We start from the raw sequence: 17,870 nt of genomic DNA on the forward strand, positions 1-17,870 counted from the left end.
ACCTCCCAGCCCTCCCCACTCCCTTATTAGCCCCACTCAGTCCCAACCAGACCCAGCAGCTCCTATGGGGAGCAGCAGTAGGGAGAAACCTTCAGGCTCCAGACGTTCATTGAATTCTGAATCTTGGCCTCTAGATTTGTCTCTTCCCCTTCACAGCATAATTTGCTTTCTTGCTGTTGGTTGTTGCCCCCCTTGCTTTGTTCCTTCCCATCTTCTTCCCACTGTGCTTCTCATCTTCCTTTCTTTGCTTTCCTTTCTGCTCCTTCTCACCCCACCAATTGCCCTGCCCCTACTCCAACAATCCCTTCCTCTTCCCACTGCAACCCCAAGCACCTCTGCCCCAGCTGAGCTTTTGCAATACTATAAACAAATACACCAACAAATATATGTTCCAAGAAGACTCAGAAGGGGCTCACTGTGTCCCCCTGATCCCTTCTATGCTGTGTCTCACTCCCCTCTCCCTGTGTCTATTTACTTGTCTGTTTAGACTACAAGGTCTTGGGGCCAGGAACGCCATCTGCTAAGGTTACCATATCTCATAAATAAAAAAAGAGGACCCTCCACGGGCCATGGCCCCGCCCATTTCCCCACCCCTAGCCCCGCCCCAACTCCGCCCCTTCCCCACCCTAACTCCGCCCCCTCCTCCCTCCCACTCCCAGCCAGGGGGAAAGGGCTGCCCCAGTGCTACCAGCTTCACGGTTTCCCGGGCAGCCCCCAGACCCTGCGCCCCCAACCGGCGCTTCCCCAGCGCAGCTGGAGCCCGGGAGGGGAAGCGCCCAGCCGGGGGCGCAGGGTCTGGAGGCTGCCCAGCAAACCGTGAAGCCGGTAGCGCTCGGGCTTTGGGCAGCCCCTATGCCTCCGGACCCTGTGCCCCCACTTCCCCTCCGGGGCTCCGGCGGCTCTGCGTAACTTACACTGTATAAGTTACACAGAGCCGAAGAGGAGCAGAGCCCCCGCAGCTGGAGGCTCTGCTCCTCTTCGGCTCTGTTTAAGAGCCGGGCTGCCCCAGCGCTACCGGCTTCGGGCAGCCCCCCTGCCTCCAGACCCTGCACCCCCAGCCGGGCACTTCCCCTCCCGGGCTCCGGCGGCGCAGGGTCTGGAGGCACGGGGCTGCCCGAAGCCAGAAGCGTTCAGGCAGCCCGGCTCTTAAACAGAGCCGAAGAGTCGGGGAGGAGCAGAGCCGCCATTTTCCCGGACATGTTCGGCTTTTTGGCAATTCCCCCCGGACGGGGGTTTGACTGCCGAAAAGCCGGACATGTCCGGGAAAAAGAGGACGTATGGTAACCCTACCATCTGCACTATGCATGTGCTGAGTGCCGGATGCAGTGGGGCCCTGATCCTGCCTGGGGCCCTCAAATGCTACTACAGGACAAATAATTGGAAGGGTAACCCACCCCAGGTTAGCAAGGCAGGTGTCTCCTCTCTTTGTGTGCCTCCTTCAATCCAGGCCATTTCTCCCCCTCCCTGCTGATGTGCCCTGACAGACACACTGGCAATGCCTTTCTGCTGGACACATCACCATCTAGAGGGAAGAAGAGAGCATTGCAGATAATTCAGCCGGAAGCATCCTCCTTCCCTGCATGCAACGCTGCTGAATAGCCTCTGCATGACTGAGCACTTCAGCTAGGGTTACCATCCGCCAGGGTTTCCCTGGACATGTCCGGCTTTTTCAGCGTTAAATGGCTGTCCGGGGGGAGGATTTCTAATCAAGTAGAAATGTCTGGGATTTCCCCCTTCCCCTTATGCGGAGTACGGCTCGGCTGATTGGATGGCGGGACCTGATTGAAAGCCGCTCGCAGCCACTGGGGCCTCTAGCAGCCAGAGTCCCTCCTCCTCCCCCGCAGAGCAGCACAAAACAGTGTTTGAGTCCACGTGGAGCCCGCAGCTCTCCCTCTGCCTGGTGAGTGGGGGAGCAGAGGCTGCAGGGCGAGGAGGATCAGGGCAGGCAGGGGTATAGAGGCTGCAGGGGCAGGGGGGTGCAAGGCAAGTGGGGGGGTGCAGGGACTGCAGGGTGAGTGGGGAGCAGGGGTCACAGAGGCTGCAGGGGCGGGGGGGTGCAGGGAAGCACTTAGCAACCCCCAACCAAGATCAGAGCGGGAGGGAGGAGGGGGAATTGCGGGGTGCTCAGAGGAGGGGGCAGAGTTGGGGCAAGGACTTTGGGGAAGGGGTTGGAGAAGGAGCGGGGTTGGGGCGGGGCCAGGGGCGGGGGCGGGGCCCCGTGGAGTGTCCTCTTTTTTAAATGTTTGAATATGGTAACCCTACTTCAGCTAAGCTGTCCCAACAGGAGCAGGGACAGGGAGTGGTGGCACAAAGGGGATGGCAGCCCACGTGTCTGCCCACATGCACTCACTGCCCGGGATTATTCATTTCATACACTGTTTTGGACTTGCTGCAGTGATTCCACTAAAGTCAATGGTGGAGGGAGGGGGGAGATAGATATGGGTTTGTGAATCTTGCCTTCTAGGAAGTAACCTATAAAGAAGATGTACCATGTACACCCTAATGCTTTTGACAGCTAACGGAGCAGAAGGTCCTGTGATCTATACCTTATGTCATGTGTGTATGTGGTTCTCAACCAGGGGTACGCTTACCCCTGGAAGTATGCAGAGGTCTTCCAGGGGAGTACATCAACTCATCTAGATATTTACCTAGTTTTACAACAGGGTACATTAAACGCATTAGCGAAGTCAGTACGAACTAAAATTTCATACAATGACTTGGTTATACTGCTCTATATACTATACACTGAAATGTAAGTACAATATTTATATTCCAATTGATTTTTTTATAATTATATGGTAAAAAGGAGAAAGTCAGCAATTTTTCAGTAATAGTGTGCTGGGACATTTTTGGGTTTTATGTCTGATTTTGTAAGCAGGTAGTTTTTAAGTGAGGTGAAACTTGGGGGTATGCAAGACAAATCAGACTCCTGAAAGGGGTGTAGTAGTCTGGAAAAGTTGAACCACTGCTTTAGCTGACAGCTGTAATGTCTGGATTCACTACAAGTGTTGGTGTGTTTGTGGAAGAAGATGAAAGTTAACTACGTGGGGCCAAATTCACCCTTGGGGTAACTGCACAGTGGGGATAGTTTCATAATTGCTCACCCAGATCTCAGTACTGTGAGCCTGGGCCAAAGGCCACTGAGGTTGATGGCAATCCTTCAATGAGCTTTGGCTCAGACGCTATGTCAGCGGAGATCAAAGCCTGAAATATCAAGAGAGAGATGCCAGCAAACCAGCACAGGATAGGGCACCTCTCCGTCTCACCTCCCAGCCTCCAGATTTCCAGTGGGAGCCCAGCCAGGTCATAGCTGCCTTTTCATTTTTTCCAGAAATGGCTATAAAAAGAGTATGGCTGAGAGCAGCCTGCTGGAGCCCAGGACAAAGGCTGTCTGTTGCTCCAACCAGGCCGTGCACCTCAGTGCTATCGTCGGGATTGCATTTATTTTCACTTCCCATTTATTTATAACACTGTAACACTTAAATAGCATTTCTTCCCCTGCCAGCTGTGTGTCCTTGGAAACATTTTACAGCACCCCATTCTCCTCACCCCTGAATTCCTAACCTAATGGAACTTGAAATAAACCGCTTTCCTCGATATGCACTAGCATCACCAGTGAAGGCAGCTGGGTTCTTTCTGTTCACCAAACACTCTGGGTCACATTCAGAGTAGCCTCTGAACTTGAGTATTTTGCATGTGTTCCCATAGGGCTGAGCTGCACCCACATTAATGCATAGCAAAAGATAGGGCCCTGATTCACCACTGAGTTATACCAGCTCCATGGCAATGTAACCTAGCCAGGGGAGTAATTCAGTGGTGACTCAGTCCTATATCTGCCCAGTTGGTGACCTAATCTTCAAATCCATAACACTGGGTAATATTTTTAAATTGTTTCGTCATGACAGAGTGGATACATTTAGAGGCCAGAGGCCATTCCCTATCATTTAGCGTAGCAAGTGTAAAATGGGAATATTATAGGGTGCAGAGGTCCTATTTGTTTTCTGGAAAGCAGAGAGCTAACTGTCTACTTGATCTCACAAAGATGTAAAGGATGGGCTGGAGAGTGAAGGCTCAATTAGTCTGTCAGTATAATGAAATGTTTCGTCAGTATATTGTGTGCCGTATAGAGTTCCAAACAGGATGTAGTCACTGGCAAACAAGGGAGACAAAGCTGGGACTCAAGCTATGTGGAACCATGTTTTGTTTGTGTCTGTAGCTATTTTCTTTAATAAATGTCTCCTGTTTAAGATGGACTCTGTTTACATATCACATAACCGTAAGTGGGCATGATCCTGCTAGGGGCTGAGCAATTGATGAGCTTGAGGGAACTTTACAGGGTCAGGCACAGAGGAAATATAGGAATGTCCTGCAGACACCTACTTAGTAATCTCAGCGGGTAAAGGCAGGACTTCCACTGGCCACAGGACTGGGTTATACGCTCGCTGGGAAGTGTTTTTCTTTATTGCCTATTACTGTTAAATTACTTCTGTTTGCTTTTGGCAAACACCACACTCTAGTCCTCAAGAATAAAGCCCTAAGGAAGAGGCCTTTCTAACTGGAACATAATTTTATTACATTGCTGCTGACTCGCTGCATTCCCTCTATTAATTTACATGGTGGAATTCTGAGCCTAAATTACCTGACAGTGGTTCTTGAAATAGCTGGGAAGTCACAATTTGACTGAAACTTAAACTAGTAAAAGTGACATGCATTTCACAGCACTAAGAGACTAACTGTTAGCAAATTGAAATTAACTTGAAAGTCTAACAGGCAAAATACAGCCAGTAAACATTTTATATATCATGTGCTGGGTGATGTCCCCTGATATTTAGCACAACAGCTGAAGTCTAGCTAGCAGAAGTCAGAGTGGAATCTTGTCTAAATAATCCTGCCTTTCATTGATTATGGCACCAGGTGATAATTCTGGGTTCAGGAGCAGGCAGCAGCCTCCCAAGGAGATTAAAGATAGTAATCAACCCTTTCCTACACAATGTGGATGGGCACATGTACAAGTGGCCTTGGTCATAAGAAACAGAGTCTAACATAATAACAGAGTGTGACATAATTAGACCAAGGGGAACGAGAACGCGCAATGTGATAAGTGGGGAATTCTTTTCTCACATATGCAGTGACCTACATCGCTACTTCCCCTTCATAGCTACATGGTATTGCTTGTCATTAAGCTATCCAGCCCTTTAAAAACATCTAATCTCATAACTGAAACTTGTTTATTATTTGTATTACAGCTACAGCTAGAGGCTCCAACCAAAATCAGAGTCCTACTGTACAAGGTGCTGTGTAAACAATTAGTAAGACTAAATAGAAAAAGACATTGGGTGGGAGAAAAGAAATGTTATTATTCCTCTTGTATGGATAGAAGAACTGAGGCACAGAGAAACTAAGGCCCAAATCCTTGTATTGATTGCTGGAGAAGTGAGGAGAACTAAATACCCTTGAGGATATGGGCCAAAGGATATGTCTACATTGCAATATAAACCCAGGGTTAGTGTAACTACATTTAGCAGAGCTTGGGTTTGTTAACCTGGGCTTGAACGCCTACACTCATTTGTAACACCAGGTTAGGAATTGTTGAACCTTACATCCCAATCTGGGGCTTCAGTATCTACACTGCATTATGTGGGCCTGAGTCTAACCATGCATATCCCAGATTTCCTAGAGCCCTCCCAAAATGTAGCCACTGTAGCTCTTTGTTCATGGTGCAGTGTGAGCAAACTTGACTGTCCAGAGGACAAAGAAAGTCGGCCCGTGGGATTGTGGTATACTTGTGGAGGACTCCCAGAGCATGAGTCCAGTGGGGCTGGGCCACCACTGCAAAGCAATATGGCTTGAACCCTGGGTCCTGGCTTGACTCAGATTAGCACAATTTGTGTGTAGACAGAAGGGGGGTTAGGTTTAAGCCTGAGTTTGAACCTTGGGCTTACATTGCAGTGTAGACATACCCTAAGGCACTGGTTCTCAACTAGGGGCACGTTTACCTCTGGAGGTACGCAGAGGTCTTCCAGCGGGTACATCAGCTCATTTAGATATTTGCCTAGTTTTGCAACAGTCTACTAAAAAGCACTAGCAAAGTCAGTACGAACTAAAATTTCATACAATGACTTGCTTTTACTGCTCTATAACTATACACTGAAATGTAAGTACAATATTTATATTCCAATCGTTTTATTTTATAAATATATGGTAAAAATGAGAAAGTCAGCAATGTTTCAGAAATAGTGTGCTGTGACACTTGTATTTTTATGTCTGATTTTGTACGCAAGTAGTTTTTAAGTGAGATGGCACTTGGGGGTACGCAAGACAAATCAGACTCCTGAAAGGGGTACAGTAGTCTAGAAAAATTGAGAGGCAATGCCCTAGAGGGTCCCAGAGTCTGGGCTCCAGCCTGAGCCCGAACATTTTCATTGCAGTTTTATAGCCCCACAGCCCGAGCCCCGCAAGCCTGAGTCAGCTAACTCTGTCTAGCCATGGGTGTTTTATTGCAATATAGACATACCCTCAGTGACTTGCCCAGGGTCACACAGGGGGGCTGTGGCAGAGCCAGGAGTTGAATTCAGATCTGCTGAGTCCCAAACCACTGTGATGACCATCCTTTCTCTCCAACTCCTGAGAATGCTGTAATTATGTCACCTGTTCAAGGCTGCCTGACATGGCAATGAATTACTTGGCAGATGTATGTTATCTCCTAGCCAAGGACCTGAAAGGGTTAATGGAAAATCATGTTGCTAGATGCCTGTTTGAGCCGCTCCCTTTTTCTTTAGCTCTTGTATGTGACTGAACTGTATTAACAGTAGCTCCAGAGGCAGCTGTCCCTGAAAAATATAGTTTTCCATCTGAGGATCCATAAAATATTTCTGCAAATGAAATGTGCAAGGAACCTGTGCCCTGAAATGCATCTTCTCTTCCAGAATGTCAAGTTTTAAGCCCCTGAGTCACAGGGGACTATTTTATTTCCTTATAATTGCATTCCTCTGGGCCATGCAGCCTCCAAAGAAGCCTTCACATCTGTGTAACTGTGTCCCTGGCAAGTACTGTAACACGGGTGTGACACACGGGAGAGCTGCTAAGAGACCAGGATTTATTTCTGTCGTGTACACCTTGTACACGGTAGGTTGCAAGGCTACTACAAGAGGGTCAGGTTTCTGTATCAGATATGGACTGACTACAAAGTTTCCTCCTTCAAGAGATACACCAGATGTGCTCACTATAAGATCCTTTAATACTCTGACAGGCATGCCTGAGTTTAGCTTAAATAAGGTCTGTTACACACAGCATCATCTAGTGGCTGAACTGCATAATACAGGTTAGTATTCCATTACAATTTCCTGACCCAGTCACATAGCTGGGGGCAGGATTAACAAGAATGCCACGCAACAGGTTTTCGTCTTCCCTTTTTGTTTTTGAAAATCAAATGCAAATGAAACCCAATGCCTGTGAAAGAATACAACCACAAACTACCCCAGCCAATTAATGAAACATGGGGAATGCTAGAGGTCAGGGTAGACCATGGGATCTCAACCACTCTGCCTTCCTATACTTCTAAGTGGGAGAGGGACCTGGGTAGATAGGAGGGAGGCTCTAGGGGTCCTGACAGGAAACGGGAAGCCACAATAGGGATGAGGTGAAGAACCACTGGGGTAGATGAAGACGATTGAAACCTCGGACAAATGAGAGTATTCTGCCTCTTACTGGACATCTGTCAATAGCTACACACTCTCAACCTTTCTGCTCTCAGGAGTTCCTTCTGCAGTGGCCTCTTTAGCCACAGAAGTGGATTTGCTCCTGGAGCCTGTCTTTGCTGCTTCTGATATTTTTCACAGTCGGTGACTTGGTGGGCATGTGTTACTTTAGTCAGCACAGGAAGATGATCAATACCATGCTGGAGGCTCTACAGCTACAGCGAACCAGTGTCCTGCTTTGTTTGTTTAGATGCCTTCTCATCCTCCTGGGGAGCGACTTGTGACCTTTGAACTTGGGGCACAGAGATATGTTAGCCAATATTATATATTTTCCACAATGCTTTGTATTATGCTAAACTTTATTGTGGAAATTTACTAGAAATGAAACTTGCATAATCCTGTTCTTCGTATATATATAGAATCTGTCAGCAACAAGATGTATGTTCTGCTGAGGCTTGCCAAATATGAACTAGGTGCTAGGTATGGATAGGTGCAGTGTGTTAGGGGATGGTTGGTACAGATGTTTTTGTGCCCTGCAAAATATGTATGAAACCAGGTAAGAAAAAAGAGGGTATAAGGTCTGTGGAATATTCTACTTGTTGTAAACAAGGGGAATATGATCAGAATTGATGTCATATTTTGGAACACATTGAAGAAGTAACACTGCAAGTTTGTTCTCCAGCTTGCTAATGTATTAACCTTTCTGTACCATGCAGATTTATCTTTGATTAATAAACTGATTGAGCATGGTGCATAGTGATATGCTACAAATGCCAACTATGGACCTGTCACTATGCCAGGACATTTTAGCTAGTTCTTTGATATTTGCACTTTTTTTTTTTTTTGCCAGGGGCTTGGTGTGACATGCTTGAACTGATATATCAAAAATATTGCCCCAAATGAACCACTCATGAACTGTGGGCTGTCACAGGCAAGCTCGTTCTTTAAGACAAGCAGGGTTCAGCCTTGCCTATGACCTACCAGCTAGCCCCCATTGGCAACTCAATGACAATTAATCACTCCAGCTGCAGGGAATCAAGAAAGACTTTGGTACATAAAACAGAGCTGGGAAGTCAGCCTACGGGGAGAGAGCGAGACAGCAGAAGTGGTGGAGCATACTGCAGGAGAAGCCCAACAGTTTGGGGGTGGCTGTGGCTGGAGAGCTGAGCTACAGCAATACCACTAACTCCTGTGGTGAGCCCCTGGAATAAGGGGCTAGGTGTCCAGAGAGATAGTCCTGGTGCTAGTGTTCTGGAATGAGGAATAAAAGAGACTCCCAGGGAGCAGAGTAGCTCCTGTGGAGGAGCCCTGAGATAGGGATCTTCTCCATGCTCTTCATAGTCCCTAAATGAGGCTGCCAGAGTCCCTGTGGAAGGGAGGTAGTGGTGGGGGATCCTTCTTGGGAGGAGGTAAGACAAAAGAGAACCTCTGCAGCAACCAGGAAGCAGAGGACTTCAGTGCAGGCCAAAGGGGTAGAAGAACTATAAGTCTGGGCACTTGTTTTGGACTTTGTTGGATCCATTTGTTACCCCACATGGGGAGTGAACTTTTAGGTGACTTAGCCAGAGGGCCAGGCCCCAGAAGACCCAGAGACAAACAAGCCATTGCTGGACTGAAGCAGTGATCACCAGGGGGGCACAGAGATGAGAACCTCTGAAAACATTGAACCATGGCACAAGGGGCACTACTTGAGGTGAGGCCTGTGTCGTTATATGGGCCATTATCTGTTTTTTGTTCATCTGAAATCCCATGGAGATCAATCTGTATTTTACAAAAAGCAACAGAGAGTCCTGTGGCACCTTTAAGACTAACAGATGTATTGGAGCATAAGCTTTCGTGGGTGAATACCCATTCGTCAGACGCATGATGTATTTTACAGTGTATTATGACACTGTCACTTAATATGTTGTGCAACAGCTCAGGTTTTAGAAGAACTCTCCCTTGTGCCTTGGAATCCAGAATCACATGTGGTATTAGTAGTTCACATGCATGTTTCCTATATTCACTGCAGATTTCACACTTTATCACTGATTGAAGCATTTATGTCTGGCCAAAATTGGAGACAAGACTTTTATTTGGCCTATAAAAGTCATCAACCAAGGGGAGTGGGAGATGTGGTGTGTACCCATTTTGCACCTTAATGATGGATAAAGAAGGCCTGGAGCAGTTTGTTTGCTTATTAAGTTTTTCTGCATGCATTTTCTGCCCTTTGAGAATATCTCGTTCTCATTCTTCTCTTTTTAATTGTTGGAGGACTTAGGAAGCAAAACACTTTGTATTAAACTTGACTTGGGTGAAGATAAGAGTGTAATACCCCATTAGCAGCCACCTGAGCCACCCAAGTTTCTCTCCTTGAACCTCTGCTGCTATCAAATGCAATTTTATGCGACATATCTTTCACTGGAATAGTATCCCAGATGGACTCTGTTGGCATTGAAATATGACTAGCTAAGGTCACTAGTTTAAGAGTGACAAAAGTTGGCCTTCTTCTTTCCAGGCAGCAGCTGAAATGGGCTAGGGTGTGTCCTTAAAGAAAAGGAGCTGAGCATATGGACCAATAACATATGGACCAATAATCCTCACTCCCCACTCCAAATGGGAAAAGTCATGGGAGTAAAAGGAAAGAAAGGGAAACCTGTTCGCACTGCTTGCTTGGTATCCCTTAACAGCCCTCAGAACAGCAATAGAAAGCAATTATCTTTCTGCTACAACAAAGGTTTCTAACTGCTCACAGACAGTGTGCAACAGGGCTATTCCAGTTAACCCATTGCCATTGGAGACTGAACCCTTTCCAGGTCTTCAATGCGCTTTATAAACTGTGGACACCAGAAGTGCATACAATATTATACTATTACTATTGGTCTCACCAATGCTGTATACAGAAGTAAAACCACCTCTCTACTCAATACTCCCCTGTTTAGACAGCCAAACATCGCATTAGTTCTTTTTGCCACAACATCTCATTGGATGCTCATGTTAAGTTGTTCGCCTACTAGGACCCCCAAATCCTTTTCAGGGTCGCTGCTTTTCCGGATCCAGTCTCCCATTCTGTAGACATGACCTATATTCCTTATTCCCAATGTATGACCTTGTGTTTAGCTGAGTTTAAAAAAAGCATTTTGTTTGAATGGGCCCAGCTTACCAAATGATCCAGATCACTCTGGATAACTACTTTGTCCTCCGCATTATCACTCTGCCTATCTTGAAGAATTTTTGCAGGACATGAGTAGCCTGGCACGCTGGGGCTAACCTTAGGTGTAGATCTGGCCATAAGGAGGGGCAGGGGAGTCCACAGAACATTTCAACTCTTGCCCCAAAAATATCAAAATCCAAAGATTTTTGGCTGAAAATCAAAATTTTTAGTTCAGAAATGTCACTGTGGTGCTTCGTGTGAGTTGTAGTTCAACTGCCTCATATACTCTTTGGGACGGGTTGGATCACAGAAGCCCCCTTGGGACTGCCAACTGATGTGCTGAGACTACCCCTGAGCCTGTTTTCCCTGTGGCAGCTTGGGATTTCAGAACCCTTCCTGGTTGTGCCAGACATGCTTGCCTGCTACAAACCCAGACCCAGGTTTGAACACCGTCCCACAAACTGCAGACTTAACTGAAAACAGCTTAAGAAGTGTTTCTGTCTCCAACACTCAGATGCGCAACTCCCAATGGGGTCCAAACCCTAAATAAATCCGTTTTGCCCTGTATAAAGCTTATAAAGCTTTAAAGCTTATACAGGGTAAACTCATAAATTGTTCGCCCTCTATAACACTGATTGAGAGATGCACAGCTGTTTGCCCCCCAGGTATTAATGCATACTCTGGGTTAATTAATAAGTAAAAAGTTATTTTATTAAATACAAAAAGTAGGATATAAGTGGTTCCAAGCAATAACAGACAGAACAAAGTAAATTACCAAAGTAAAATAAAACACGCAAGTCTATGCCTAATACAGAAAGTGATTACAGATGAAATCTCACCCACAGAGATGTTCCAGTAGGCTTCTTTTACGGACTAGCCTCCTTCTAGGCTGGGTCCAGCAATCACTCCCACCCCTGTGGTTACTGTCCTTTGTTCCAGTCTCTTTCAGGTAACCTTTGGGGGTGGAGAGGCTATCTCTTGAGCCAGCTGAAGACCAAATGGAGGGATCTCCCAGGGGCTTAAATAGACTTTTTCTTGTGGGTGGAGACCCCCTCCTCTCTCCTATCCAGAATTTAGCCCCAAGATGGAGTTTTGGAGTCATATGGACAAGTCACATGTCCATGCATGACTGAGTTCCTTACCAGCCAGGCCACATTCCTGGGAAAGCTCAGATGTGGATTGGCATCTCCACATTCATTGTTAGCTTCAGTGTTTCTTGATTGGGCACTTACTGAGAATAGTCTTTTCTCACGAAGCTGACCAACTGCTTCACTGAGGCTACTTAAAATTAAACAAGTACATAGTCAATATTCATAACTTTGAATACAAAAATGACACATGCATACAAATAGGATGAATATGTTCAGTAGATCATAACCTTTACAGAGATATGTTACATGGCATATGTAGCATAAAACATATTCCAGTTATGTCATATATACATTCATAAGTATATTTCTATAAAGCATTATGGGGTGCAACGTCACACCCTTATTCTGCTCTGAGGCAGACTACATCTTCCATGTTATGCTGAGATGGGTCTGGATTATGGGAGTTCCTGATTGCAGTGCATCATACCAGATGTAGTCCACCTGGGATTTCCATAAGGGAAAATGGGGGCATGAAGCTTCTCACTTACAACTCCCATGAGGCACCACAGCATTTCCCAAATTTGTTTTAGTTTTTGAATGTTTGGTTTATCTCATTTGTTAGGAACAGAACAAAAAACTGAGACCATTCCTGCCCCCACACACTGCAGAAGGAAGTAAGCAAAAAACAAAACAAAACAAAAAAAACACCACCACCCAAGGTCACTGCTAATCTGACCTGAGGGGAAATTACTTCCTGATACCATATATGGCGATCAGTTAAACTCTGAGCATCTGAGCAAGAAGCAGCCAGCCAAGCACCTGAGAGAGAAAATGCTTGGTGCCACCTTAGAGCCCTGGCCCTTCCTGGCCAATGTCCCACCTCCAGCTATAGCCATCCCTAATTCTTCAGAGGAAGGAGAAAATTAAAAAAAACCTCCCAGATTACACTGGAGGAGAAAGGGAATTGTTATATTGGCCTGTGTAGGCTTAAAGCAATGCAGGTAAAAAGCTCTACCTTGCCACATGGTTACAATAATATGAAATAGAAAACTTTGGGAAAGTAGTGGCAACTATCTACAAGCAGCAAAATTTCCCTTTCAAGGACCATTATTACTGTAAATGAGAAGGGAAGGTATGTGTGCTGCTTTATTGCCATGTAGTGGTGAGATTGGTTAAGATGTAGTGGGATAAAAATGAGTGGCTACCGTAAACCTAGAATCTCTGGGATCTTAAAGCATGAGACTCTAGTGCCTGAGCTAAAAGACTCATTAGCCGAGGCTCATCAACATCTGTATGTGGTCTAGCTATCACTAGAGGGTGACAGAGTGCCACAGTGAGTGGGTGGCTATACAAACAAAAAATAACCTTTGGTGGTGGACTGGATGGCTAAGAAGGAAATTATAATGGGTAATGTAGCTGTTTTTACTTCTAAGCCACCTGATCAAATCCAGCCCCTGTCAAAAGTGACAGCTGTTCACTGGCTATGGGGCTGTCTGCATGAGCTCAATAGCAATTTTTACAGAATACAGTCATGATTCTATAACTCTGGGTTAGTGTGGGACAAGCCCTTCATTTTGGTTTCCAGATATGACTTGCATAGCTTTGCCTCACCCCACTGTCTGGGATGGGAAGAGAAAGTCAGAGAGAGATGGTAGAAAAGGAGAATAAGTCTTAGTGAACTGAACTCTAGCACTCTTGTCAGAAGGCAGAAAACTGAATGGGCTGTGGAGATTGAACTCTCTTTTGACCACTGCCCGTGTTCTCTCTGCGTCAGAGTGAAACCTACTCTCAGGGTTGTGTGAGGGGAAGCTTGCAGGGAGTCAAACCAGAGAACCATAATTTTGTCTTACCTATTGAACCAGAACTGAACTGAAAAAAAAAATAGGTTACTGGTTAAAATTAAGGTTCAGCATTTTTTAAGCTCAATATTCAAAAAAACTACTGTGATCTTATTTTCAATTATAAAACAAGACAACAAAACAACATGTGATCGCTACCAGAAAGGCCTGCCCCAGTATAATGAGATGAGAATGAGACTAGGAGGCCAGCCCACAAGCGTGTGGGAGAGGGGACACTTAGGAGCTTGTCTGCACGCCTTGCGAGGCAGCCGGAGAACCCAGAGAGACGCTGAACCATCTCTGAGACTCTCCTTGGAGAGAGGAGGTGGAATGCTCCAAGGTCCCAGAAGTTAGCAATAACTCTTCAAGCCCAAGGAAAAAGGTAATGGCTCCCCAACCCTTCTGCCCTTAGACAGGCCTCCTCCCATCCATCCCCCACCCCGGGGCAGCTTCTCCCTCCCATTGCACCACATGAGGCAGGGCCCATGCCCCAAATTCAAATGTATCCTTTCACTGCAGAGGTCCAATATGACAGAACAAAGATTAAAGGTGTTTTCATTTGCTTAGATCATAAAAAAATCGTGTTTGTTTGACAACAGAACACAGGAAAACTCATGTAAAGTTAAAAAAATGGTCAAATCAAAATAATTTCCATTTTAAGTTTTAACTGTCTTTTTCATTTACTTCCCCTGAGCTTGAAGTTTGATTTGAACCAGTAACCAAACCATTTTTATTATTTTATTTTTTTGGTGACTTGAGCTGGAACTTAACCTGAACACACTGAATGCAACTGCATCTGAATCAAACCAAAATAAATAAGGGTTCCTCTCCCTGACTGTACCTGCTTTGTGGAAAAACAGATAACGTCACTCTGCAGAGCTGTTACTCACTTTTCACTGACATTAAGTTCATCATTTAAAAGCCAGCAGGTCTTTCTGTTCATGCTGTAAACATTAGAGCAGTTGCCTTTCCCCCTTCAATACTTCTATTGTTTAGATTGCTGTGTTTTTAAATCTACAAGGGTGAACAGTCCTCACTTGGAAATATGGCATCTTAGTTAACTAGAGTAGCTTTAAAACATGTCTGAATTCAGCCAAAACGCTTTATAAATAAATAAAACCCTCTTTAACATTTTTTTAAAAATTGCCCCAGGCTGAGTTCATGTGTGCCAAGTTTTTGCTCACATCAGATTTTAATATCCAAGTTATAAACCCTTGGGGTGTGTGGAGGGGCGAGGGGAATGGAGTTTCTAACACAAATGCCAGTAGACGTGTTTATAGTGGTAGCCGGACTGTAATAAACCCCATGTATTAGATTCCTTTATAACCAGCAAAGGTTCTTTCATTCTGCAGTCTCTCTAAGGGGCGAGGGGCTGGGGAAGTGGTTCAATGGAGCTAGTGTGCAACAGGCAAACAATGCAAAATTTATTTGCACATCCAATGAGGCAAATGCCTACACATAAAAAAAGCAGAGAAATGACACAATCAGAAGTCTATAGCACTATTTACATAGTGTTCAGTCACCTCCAGCATTGGCCTCCCATAAATGCCAGGTGTTGTTGGCATGGGATCAAGGTCCTCTTTGTAGGAGGGTGGAGGCAGGAAAGATCATACATGAAACTAATGCATGTTACAGCAGTCAGGTGCTGTGGAAAGACTCTTGCCTGGTGATGTGGAAGGCAGCACATGAGCTGGATTCCCTCTCGTCACAGCTGCACAAAACCTACTTCCAGTACAAAGGATGCAGATTCAAGTTGAAATATTATTATTTTAAGCAGACTTTAATCCCTTTAGGCCAAAACTGCTCCAGGATATACAGGGCAAGCCCTAGGCAAAGATGTGGTTTGGCAATTTTCCATATCTCTGGTTGCTTGTTCCGTGATCTCCTCCTCCCACTAATCCACCTAACTCAGCAACCCATGCATTCTCCAATCTGTATCCTTCCCTATGTCCCTCTTTCAGCTCTGTCCTGTGTGGTGGGTGCCTATAGTTCCCAAATACACCCCAGAATCCTTTGCATCAACTGTGGCAGTACTTCAAAGAAGGTAGCAGGGGTTGTGTCAGCCAACACAAAGGAGTCTGGGATGCATCTGAGACGTACAAGAGTCCACCAAATGCCTTGAAGCAGAAGGGGACACCAACAGCTGTCATTAAATTTTGGCCACATCCCAGGCAAGTCACTTCACTTCTCTGTCCCTCTGTTTACCCTTCCACTTTTTGTCTGTGGCCATATCTACACTAGGAAAAAAGGCGTGTTTAAAATCCCAGTGTAGACAAGACAAGCTGCAGTTTTAACATATTAACTGGCTTTGCTCATAGAGTTGACTCTGACTGGCTAGTGAGTGTTAAACACCTTTTTTCTTAGTGAAGTCTAGGGTCTCTCTGGTCTTAGATTGTAGCTCACTGGAGCAAGCATTATCTCTTGCAGTGTGCCTGCACAGCATCTACCACAATGGGACCCTAATCCTGGTTGGGCGGGGGCTATATGTGCTACCATGATATAAGTAATGAAGAATAATAATCCAAACCAGAAGTGCCAAATAGGCCTCTTCCAGTTTTGGCGCCAACATCGAATGAAAACCTCAGGGACTAGTTCAGATCCAGAGATTCTAATTCAACCCCATTCCCTCTGGTTTTGGCACATCCCTACTATTAAACATGTTCTTTGTTACGAAGTGTGCCAGAGCCACCCCATCCCTGCATGCACATCACAGCTGGTCAAGGAAGCATGATTGTGTTGCTCTCCAGTGGTTGCAGTCCGTAGACGAGATACAATAACTACTACATAAGCCTATTTGTGTCACCAGGCACTAGTACCTCATAAATACTGTAACTGACCCCACTGCAGGATGTTGCTGTGAGCACTGTGCTACACCAGTCCATCAGTGTTGGGTAGTGTAACGGGTGTGCCACAAACTTGGAGACAAGTGCTGGAGGGTCTTGTCCCAAGGTCGCCTGAGCCAGTGGGCACCTGGTGAAGTGAGCTCAGCTAATGTTCAGTAGGTCAAAGAATATATAATGCAAGATGGTTCGCCTGGGCTGTACTCTGCACAAAATAAATCAAGTCCCTGATTGCCCTAAGCAGAAAGTGCAGTCAGAGCTAAGCCTTTGACCTGGCCTGGCTTCTTGGGCTAAGGCAGAGGGAGAATCTGTGTGCTCCCCTCTCCTGGCTTCACCCAGAACTGCCATTTGATAGAAGCAGCCAGCCCTCTGTATCTGGCCTGCTGATTCCTGATGTAGGGTGACCAGATAGCAACTGTGAAAAAACAGGACAGGGGATGGGGGGTAATAGTCGCCTATATAAGAAAAAGTCCCCCAAAATGGGACCGTCCCTTTAAAAACAGGACATTTGGTCACCCTACTGATTGGCCTTTGCCTGCTTCCAGCCCATTTAGCTGCTGGAGAATCAAGTCTCACTGGCTTTCATTTAAAAAAAATATTCCAATATTTATCTTTTAAATCTCATTATTTTAAGCCAACAGTATTGCCAACCCTGAGCTGAATCCAGCAATCCCCCCCCTCCCCCCCGCAAATAATGAGTGGCTTAAAGTCATGATTAAAAAAAAAATCACAAATGTTGTCTTCTTTCTATTTGCCTTCTTGTTTTTCAGCTGTCAGGGTGCATTCGCTTCACATTTATGAGCTTTTCTCAGCAATGATGAGGGCTCAAAACTTACTCTTTTTTAAAAATGAAAGTTAAAATTTTCATGTGCATTGATTCCAGCATCTGAGATCCTGAGAAAAATACTAAAAATTGTGAAAGTCGCAAGACTGAGTCAATCTCGTGATTTTGGGGGGAACACACTCGTGATTTTTGAACATTTGGCAATGCTGTGAGAATGACTGTATGAGATGCAAGATAAAAACATCATGCTCGGTGCATTTCAAGAGCATCATGCCAAGGTGAGTTACTGTGTAAGTGTTTGGGTACTGACTCACCCTCTGACCCCTAAAGATGGCCCCTCCATGTCTTTTCCTCTAAGTGTAAATATTTACAGAACATGTTCAGTGGTATTTAGTACTCTGCAAACATATTGTCAACAGCTCTATCCAGACTCTTCTCTAGTTGCAGCCTGAGAGTTGGCAGAGGCATGTCCTACGTGAAAGGAAGA

The 17,870-nt window shown here is 45.5% G+C and overlaps 1 protein-coding gene across 1 annotated transcript in view; it reads left to right on the forward strand.

Moving 5' to 3' along the window:
• The first annotated feature begins 1,619 nt into the window (after nt 1–1,619).
• Nucleotides 1,620–17,870, forward strand: part of LOC101950251 (uncharacterized protein C11orf24 homolog) — an 85,313-nt gene continuing 69,062 nt past the window's right edge. The window contains exon 1 of the mRNA XM_065591992.1: nt 1,620–1,900. The gene's annotated coding sequence lies outside the window, so the exon portion shown is untranslated. The remainder of the gene's footprint in view (nt 1,901–17,870) is intronic.

Source organism: Chrysemys picta, chromosome 4 (assembly GCF_011386835.1).
Source record: "Chrysemys picta bellii isolate R12L10 chromosome 4, ASM1138683v2, whole genome shotgun sequence".
Classification (NCBI taxonomy): Eukaryota; Metazoa; Chordata; order Testudines; family Emydidae; genus Chrysemys; species Chrysemys picta.